This window comes from Myotis lucifugus, unplaced genomic scaffold (genome assembly GCF_000147115.1).
Source record: "Myotis lucifugus unplaced genomic scaffold, Myoluc2.0 scaffold_266, whole genome shotgun sequence".
NCBI classification, from domain to species: Eukaryota; Metazoa; Chordata; class Mammalia; order Chiroptera; family Vespertilionidae; genus Myotis; species Myotis lucifugus.
In genome coordinates, this window is record NW_005871314.1 from 854,778 (window position 1) to 864,469 (window position 9,692).

A 9,692-nucleotide genomic window follows, 5' to 3' on the forward strand; every position below is an offset into this window, starting at 1 on the left:
ACATCAAATATATAAAAGGTAAGTTGGTTATACGGAAGTTTTTGCTGGCCTCATATGACTCACTGGATATTGATCTCAGTGTTTGTTACCTACTTTAAGTTGCTAAACCTCATGCGATTAATCTTGGCTCAGAGTAGAAAGCAAGAAGGTAAGATACTTATATTCAAACTAGAGGCCTGGTGCACGACATTTGTGCACTGGGGGGGGGGGGGGGGTTCACTCAGTCCAACCTGCACCCTCTCACAGTCTGGGACTCCTCGGGGGATGTCCAACTGCTGGCTTAGGCTCACTCCCACCTCTCTGCTGCATTTGCCAGTGGGGAGCCCAGCTTTTGGCTGCGTGTCACGCCCGTTATGGGAGCGCACTAACCACCAGGGGGCATCTTCTGCAGTGAGCATTTGCCCCCTGGTGGTCAGTGCGTATTATAGTGACCAGTTGTTCTGCTGTTCAGTCGATTTACATATTAGCCTTTTATTATATAGGACTAGAGGCCCATTGCACAGAATTAGCGCATGGGTAGGGTCCTTAGGCCTGGCCTGCGATCAGGGCCAATCTGTGGGGCGACCGGTAGGGTGATCGGGGGGGCCCCCGCTGGCACCCGCCTTGGCTGGCCTAGGGCCTGCAGGCTGGGGGCAGCTCCTGCATTGAGTGTCTGCCCCCTGGTGATCAGTATGCATCATAGCAACTGGTCATTCCACCAGTTGTTCCACCAGTTGTTCTGTCGTTCAGTTAATTTGCATATTAGGCTTTTATTATATACGATTAGAAAATTTGCTTCTGGTCAAGCAGATGTGTAGAAAATCTAGACCAAGTATTGGCTATTATACTTGTGAGACTTTGAAGTGTTGCCATCACTCAGTGCTTTCTCACTGCTTCCAGAATGAAAGCACAGATTGCATCATTTATACTGTTTTTGGCTGTAGGTAACAGAAAACCCACTCAAGCAGCGCTAAATGGAGACTCATTGGATGGACGATGTTTAGCAAATTTATATCAGGATAGCTATACTAGTTTTTGTTGATTGCTGAAAGGTGTGATAACAAAAGCAATACAAAACAATACAAAATAAAATTAATGAATGAAAATAAATTACTGTATAAACTTGTGTCTGCTCTCCATGGTCACAAAAGCTCAGTGGTATACAATAAAATTTATTCAGCTGATGATTTTGTAGGATTCAGATGATCTTCTTTGAGCTTAGCTGATCTCAGCTGTGTTTGTTCACATGGCTGTTGAAAACTACTTTTCAGCTAGGTGTCTTTCTGATCTTGCCTGACCTTGCTCACATCTCTGGGGATGGTATGATCCTCCAGAAGGTCAGCTCAGGTATGTTTTCATGGTAAATACAGAGGAGCAAGATAGTCACACATATGCTCTCAAGTCATTAATCTCATCACACTTACTAATAACATATTTTCCCAAGCAAGTAACTTGGTAGAGCTCTGAGACAGTGCGGATGGCACTGCAAAGTTACATGGCAAAAACATGTATTCAGAATGGTGAACTAATGAGACCATTGACAAAATAAAGCTACAACAAACACAGTAATCCAAGTTACCTCTCATAGGGTATGGACACATCTATTTATAAATAGTCCTCTCGTAGTGAGATCCAAAACATTTGCATTTTTACCTACAAAGCAGACCTGAGTCATGGTAGGCATCATGTGCATTCTCTAAATAGTACGTATTCTATATTTTGTCATTGTCATTGTCCTTTCTTTAATTTGTCCTTATTTCTTTGAAACACATATATCCCTTGTTATAGGAATCTCTTGGAATACTCTCTTGGAATCTCTTGGATAATGACAGATGTTTCTGTTATAAGCATGAATCTTTAGACTCTAATGGGACACAGCAAAGACTTTATGAAATAAAATAAAACTGCTTCCAGGAACATTCTCTGATATTGGGCAAAAATCAGAAAACCAGGAATGTATTTTGATGTCGTGAAATAATTATACAAAATAAAATAAATCATTTTCATTAAACAACTTCACTATTTCAACAAAATTTATAAGTAGCTCATCATTGTTCTTGAGCATTGAAAAAATGCTAAATTTTCTCAAAAATTGATAGAGCTAACCACATATATTTCACCAGAATGTTAATAATGTCCCATTAAATTTCATGGTTCAGACCAAGAAAATTTTTTAGATCATGATAAATTATTTTACCATTCTACTCCATATACAATTATTTCTTTAATCTGAAAAGAAGAATAGCTTCAATAAAAGTTGAAGCTTTACTCAAATATTATTGACTTAAACTATCTATTTATATCCAAGAGTTTACCGAGATGCTCATGGAAAGCTCTATCAGCTTTAGCTTGCGGACTTCTGGCATTTACTGAAAGGTGATTAGAAAGGGATGCTCAACATTTCCTATAAGCTAGTCAGTTTTCCCAGCATTCTTCAACCCGAGGTAGTTGTCAGGGTATTGAGGGGTTTGGAGGAATGTTCTCAAATTTCAGCAATCATACTTTCACTTCACTTATTCCTTCTTTGACAGTACAACATCTCATCCTGTTTGTCAGCTGTTTCTCGGCTGTTGGGGGCATCTTCTGTAGAAATCAACACTGCAGCTATGGAGAGTATTGGTTAATCACATTGTTGTACAGCCTCAAAAATAGTATCTATGGTTCCAATACTTTTGTTTCAGACTTTCTACCAATCTTTCTGTTTTATGCCTTACCCCCAGATTTCTGGAGATGGTGGGTACCTTCAATTCCTGAGTCTTTCTGTAGTTTTGTGACATGAATTGGCATATTGACCCTGGCTTCTCTCCATGAAGTTACTTAGCTTTCTGTTGCTATTATTCTATCCATATACTGCCAACATTGTATTAACTTCACTAGAGTGTTTTTATTTATTTTTATCATTTTCATTTTCCTTGTGAGTTAATAATTTTATATATAGGTACCATTTTGGTCAAGTTTGGGGAGGTTTGGGAAGGGAACAGGGATAAATGTATGTGCCTGCCATGTTTTTCAGGAAGTCTTTGCCATGATATATTCTTAATGTGTCTGTGGTGGATAGAGCCAGTGAACTCCCCGGCATCAGTTTTGTCCTCACCCGCTGTTAACAAGAATTTAGATTTTCTAGTTAAGTTGTTTAAAAGGATAGGCCCTTATCAACCCAAGCTAATCACCATCATTGGCAATGAAGAAGGTGAACAATATTTAAGGTCTTGGCTTTATTTTTCCATATGGACAGATTTCAGGTAGAGTAACACTCTCCACTCCTCACTCAGTCTTTCCTATGGAAAGAGAATGATAGCTGACTGTGAGTTGGAAGAAGAGACCAAGTGTTCTGAACTCAACTCATTTCTCCGTTGTTATATTTTCTCCCCCTCAGCAAAGCAGCATGGATAAACTTAGAAAAGGCTTTGCCTTAATGAGAGTCTCCAGAGATCTCTGATTGGAATGTGAGCCAAGTCACTGGGCCACATTCTAAGCCATATTCTCTAGTCAGTCTATATGTAAACAGGCTGACATTTTTCTCTCCATATGTCTAACTCCTTTTTTGTGTTTTCCATTTATTTCTTAACTTAGAAAGAAAAGACAGATCTATTATATATATACATACATATACACTAGAGGCCCGGGTGCACAAAATTCCATGCACAGCCCAGGGGAGGGGGGGAGGTATCCCTCAGACCAGCCAGCACCCTCTCCAATCCAGGACCCCTCAGGGGCTGATCACCCCTAACCCCTCTCCCTGCCTGCCTGATCATCCCTAACCACTTGTGCCTGCCTGATTGCCCCTAACCACCTCTGCCTGCCTGCCTGATCACCCCTAACTGCTCCCCTGATGGCCTGATTGCCCCTAACCACCTCTGCCTCACCCCGCACCTGGGACCCAGGATTCCCTTCTCCGGCCGGCCGCAGGCACCCAGGACCTGGGCTGGCTTCACCCAGGCCGTCCACAGCCTCAGAGGACCGTGGGCAGGTGGCTTTGCCTGGGCCACAGCTGCAGGTGCTCAGGACCACAGGGCAGGCAGCTTATCCCTCTCCCGGGCCACAGACTGGCTGGTCCCCATTCCTCTCTTGCAAGCTCATTTGTGCCTGGCTGGTCCCCATTTCTCTCTTCCCAGTGTTGAGTGTCTGAGCCATTACGATGTGATGGTGTGAGGACATGACAACCATTAACATATTAGCTCTTTATTATATAGGATATTATATCTATGCTCACCCCATCCCTAAAGCAAACAAATGAAAACAATCCAACAACCTTAACTCTATTTCCCATATAGCAATTTTTGGTTTAGGATGAACATGGAGGCTGGGCCTAAGCTATTAACATACAGAACTCCTTTGTTCAGGGTTAGCTGTAAGATCTAGACCTTGAACAGTCAAAGGAGTGCTGTAATATCTAAGCTTTTATAGAGTGAGTACCATGAATTTCACTTGATATTTTTAATCAAGAGATATTTTCTTCCTCTGGTTGGTTTTATGAGAATCATACTGGGAATAACTACACCTATTCTATACCCATGTCAAAGTCAGCTAGCACACAAAAGAGGAATTTGTATCAGATAACAGAGACAGGACCCATAAGGAATATTACTTGAAGTTCACATTACTGCTAGACTTTCGATTTATTGTGATAATAATTTTTTATGTTTAAGCCCATTTGAGATGGTTTCTCACCATTAAAAGTATTATTGCACTGTTCAATTTGCTTTCCTAAGATTTCTGTAAATTTTTCATATATTTGAAAATGTGAGCTCCCAGTGTTTCAGATAATTTTAGTGTGACACCCAGTCACTTGAGTGGAAGCGGTGCTCTTGGGTTCCAACTGACTCTTAAATTACAGGTCAAATAGGATTCATCCAGGACTAAGTTTATTTATCTTTAAAACAGGATGTGTAGCAGGCTACACTGCATGAACAGGAACAACAAATTAGAGGTTTTGGGATTCTTACGTGTGTCTTTTTTATATTCTTACTTTATTTTTTAGATGAATCTGGTCACAAGAAATGAGACAAGGTGACTATGAACCACCTAAATAGAAGGAAACAATATGTTCTGTGCATCCTTTCAGCTTTTATACTTTGAAGATGTATATGATGACCTCCTTGGATGGACATGACTGACACCCATTTTCCAGTACAGCATAATATCAATCTGTTCTTGTTACTCAATAAAGCCAACAATGAAGTGCAAGTGCATGGTCTGTAAAATAATAACCTTGCATGAATTCTCATTAATCCATGTCTAGTATGCTTCTATGATTCCTTGAGTTAATGTGCAAGGAGAATTTTAATAAATGTCAAATTCTCAGTTGTCCCTGAGGCTAGAAGATAAATCATAGACGTATTTTTAATTGTCCCTTTCAAATTAGTGTCCTGTGAACATTATTAACAACAATAATAATGACAGCAATATATATTCTGGGTACAAAGTAAAGTGCTGTATATATTATTGTACAATTAAAATTTTTGGCTGGATTTTGTCTCCAGTTTTTGGGAGGTAGCCCCTGAAACTCTGGAAGTTCCCAAGTGATAGAATTGTCTTTGTTATTGGTAGTTCTTGATAGTTTATGCTAATGAGGCCACTGTGGATAGCCCCTTGATTATTTGTGCTAACCGTATGACTCAGGATAGGGGCTGGCCACTCCAGAAATATCAACCATGTAATTAGAGGGTTTGGGCTTTGAACCGCATCATCCAGCCTGACCTCCTGGGAAGGAAGAAAAAGCTGGAGATTGAGTTTAATTACATGGGCAATAATTCTATGATCATGCCTACATAATGAGACCCTAATAAAATCTTGGGACCCTGATGCCCACATGAGCTTCTCTGGTGAATGATCCTCTGTGCATATTGTTACTCATCAGTGTGCTGTGAGGTGATTCAGCATGACTCCACAGGAATAGGTCACTGGAAGCTTCTTTGTGTGAGTGTGGGGAGGGAGAATGGACTTTCCAGACTATTCCCATGTGTCTCTTCTTTCTTTTTGTTGGTCCTGATTTGTATCCTTTTTTGATGTAGTAAGACTATAATTTTTAATATAGTGCTTTCCTGAATTTTATGCATTAGTCTAGCAAGTTATTGAACCTAAGGGGTAATGGAAATCCCCAAACGTTTAGCCAGTTGATCAGAAGTGTGGGTAGCATGGGAACTCTCAAGATGGTGTCTGGTGTCTGGAGTGAGGAGAGTGGTGTGCAGCACTGACTGTGTCCTTAACCTGTGAAGCCTGCCCTAATTCTGGGTAGTTAGCATCAAGTTACTGCAGGTATACTTATTCAATCTCTTAGTATTTCCATTTTGTGAAGATTTTATTCTTCTTTTACATAGGTTAATAAGGATTTTGGGATAAAAAAGATGTTATAATTGCTAAGTATTACATTTTACTTATTTTTTTAATTTCTTCATTGATTAAGGTATTACATATGTGTCCTTATCCCCCCTTTATCACGCCAACCCACCCACTCATGCCCTCACCCCCCTGTTGTCTGTGTCCATTGGTTATGCTTATATGCATGCATACAAGTCCTTTGGTTGATCTCTCCCCCTTACCCCCACCCTCCCCTACCTTCCCTCTGAGGTTTGATGGTCTGATCAATGCTTCTCTGTCTCTGTCTCTGTTTTTGTTCATCAGTTTATGTTGTTCATTATATTCCATAAATGAGTGAGATCATGTGGTATTTATCTTTCTCTGACTGGCTTATTTCACTTAGCATAACTGCTCTTCAGTTCCATCCACACTGTTGCAAATGGTAGGAGTTCCTTCTTTTTTTACTGCAGCGTAGTATTCCATTGTGTAGATGTACCACGGTTTTCTAATCCACTCATCTGCTGATGGGCACTTAGTCTGTTTCCAAATCTTAGCTATTGTAAATTGTGCCGCTATGAACATAGGGGTGCATATATCCTTTCTGATTGGTGTTTCTAGTTTCTTGGGATATATTCCTAGACGTGGGATCACTAGGTCAAATGGGAGTTCCATTTTTAGTTTTTTGAGGAAACTTCATACTGTTCTCCACAGTGGCTGCACCAGTCTGCATTCCCACCAGCAGTGCACGAGGGTTCCTTTTTCTCCACATCCTCGCCAGCACTTGTTCTTTGTTGATTTGTTGACGATAGCCATTCAGACAGGTGTGAGATGGTATTGCATTGTCGTTTTGATTTGCATCTCTTGGATGATTAGTGACTTTGAGCATGTTTTCATATGTCTCTTGGCCTTCCTTCTGTATTCTTTTGAAAAGTATCTATTTAGGTCCATTGCCCATTTTTTGATTGGGTTGTTTATCTTCCTTTTGTTAAGTTGTATGAGTTCCCTATAAATGTTGGATATTAAACCCTTATTGGTGATAACATTGGCAAATATGTTCTCCCATGCAGTGGGCTTTCTTTGTTTTGTTGATGGTTTCTTTTTTCACTTACTTTCTTTTTAATAGTTTATGTAATGAATTCATTTTTATAGTTTCTGATAAGTTTTGCAGCAAAATGCTTATCTTAATTTTTCTTCTTGTCTTTTAATAATGTAAGTTATATTTTTGGTAAAATTTCACTTCACTGTTCATTTGAATTCTATTTTTTCTAAGGCTAAAACTGAAAGATTGCAAGGGAGAAAGTGAAATAACTTTAAAGGCTGCATTAGATCTAGATTTAAAAACTAATGACTGTAATAAGCCAATTAAAATATATTTGCAGCTCTAATTTCACATTTTTGAAAATAGGGGTAATTATCCATATCCATATCCATATAGCAGAACAGTGTTATGAGGAGGTATGACACAACATATGTAATACATCTAGAAAAAATATTAGGTCCATTTCCCCTCTAGATCCAAATAACCTTTTTTTAAAAATTGTATTTTTTATTACAGAGAGGAATGGAAAGGGAGAAAGAGATAGAAACATCAATGATGAGAGAGAATCATTTATTGGTGACTCCTGCATGCCCCACACAGGGGATTGAGCAACCTGGTCATGTGCCCTGACTGGAATTGGGCCAAGACCTGGTTCATGGGTCGATGCTCAATCACTGAGCTAAACCAGCCAGGCTGTATATTTGTTTCTTTAAATATTGATTATTTAGAGAGAGAGGAAGGGAGAGGAAGAGAGAGAGAAATATTGGTGTGAGGGGGAAACATGGATCAGCTGCCTCCTGTATGCCCACCACCAGGGATGGAGCCCAAAAACCGAGCATGTACCCTGACCAGGAATCAAACCCACAATCTTTTGGTGCATGGACGATGTCCAATCAACTGAGCCACACCAGCCAGGGCTTTCTTTATATGTCTATCTTTATGTTGCTTTATTAAGTAAATGTCAATTGTGCTGAGAATAGAATTCTGGAGTCAAACTCCCTGTCAATTATCTCCAGCTATTATTCCATCTCCGGCATCTAATATTGTACACGGAGAAGTCTGGCACCAGTTTGATTTTTGTCCTTAGTGAGTGTCTTCTTGTTCTGCCAAGTTTTCAAGGAAGAACATGGATGAAGGTAGACATCTGGAGAGTCATACTGATGAGCAGACACTTGTAGCATCCTTAATTTATCCTTAAAATGTAATACTTCACCCAACTCTCTAGATTTTGTATTTTGTCAATTTTGCCTACCACACAATGAATGCTTTTAATCTGAACATTCACATTTTCACTGTAGTCAAGATTTCATTTATTATATATTTGACTATTTTTCAGTTCTATTTATGTTCTTATTTCAAAAATATAAATATAGATTGTATCACCATTATATGTCTTTCACATTCATATCTTCTCACAGATCGCTTTTATTTCTTCATTTTTGTTCCCCTCTGGGTTGTGGAAGATTTGACCCTATGGATTATATTTTCTGCAATATTGATTCTGCATTGTTATACTTCTACAGCTATTTTCAGTACTGATGCAGTTATGTCTTCTATGCTTCCTTAAATTATTTCCTTATTAAGTATAGCATAATTACAGTGAACTAAAATGTTATGTGTAGAGCTAGATCAATTTTTATAAATGTATAAACCTGTAGAACCCACACCTAAAGGTAAACAATACTTTGATTTCCTTCACTATAGTTTGTTTTGACTATTTTGAACTTCACATAAAAGGTATCATACAGTATATATCCTTTTGTGTCTGGCTACTTTTGCTGAAAATTATATTTGTGAGAATTTTTCTAATTTAGAAAGAGGTTGCTTATTCTCAGTGCATTTCTAATCATTTTGTATTAATTCATTTATCTATTCTATTGTGATGAACATTTGTGTTGTTTCAAGTTTGGGACCATTAAGAATAAAGCTATGCACATTCTTAAGATATCTTGCTTCACACAGGTGTGCCTATCTAGAGATGAAATTACTGGATCACAGGTTATATGCACATGTGGCTTTGTATATATGTATATATAACATTGGAGAACAGGTTTTTAAAGTGCTTATACCACTTTATCTCCCCTTCAATAATGTATAAGAGTTCCATTTCCTTTATCTCTAATATTTTATCGGTGTTCTTATTTTTTATTGTCTTTTTTGACTCAGTTTTGTTTTCATTGTTACCTTATAATTACTACTAATTGCTAAAATAAGAGAATGAGAAAATAGAAATAAAGATACAATTATGTGCAATATCATTTTATTTCCATATTCTATGGGCAAGAAGATATTTCAGGGTTATCTCTTCTCCAGCATGAAATTCTTCCTAATTCCCTCTCTGCTAGTCTGAGATTAGTTTTTGCACATGTAATAG

General features: G+C 38.6%; 1 long non-coding RNA gene across 1 annotated transcript in view; it reads left to right on the forward strand.

Moving 5' to 3' along the window:
* Positions 1 to 9,252, forward strand: part of LOC111828018 — a 23,709-nt gene extending 14,457 nt beyond the window's left edge. Inside the window, exons 2-3 of the long non-coding RNA XR_002831771.1 lie at positions 4,961 to 4,989; positions 9,224 to 9,252. This is a non-coding gene — a long non-coding RNA (uncharacterized LOC111828018). The remainder of the gene's footprint in view (positions 1 to 4,960; positions 4,990 to 9,223) is intronic.
* The last annotated feature ends 440 nt before the right edge of the window (positions 9,253 to 9,692 follow it).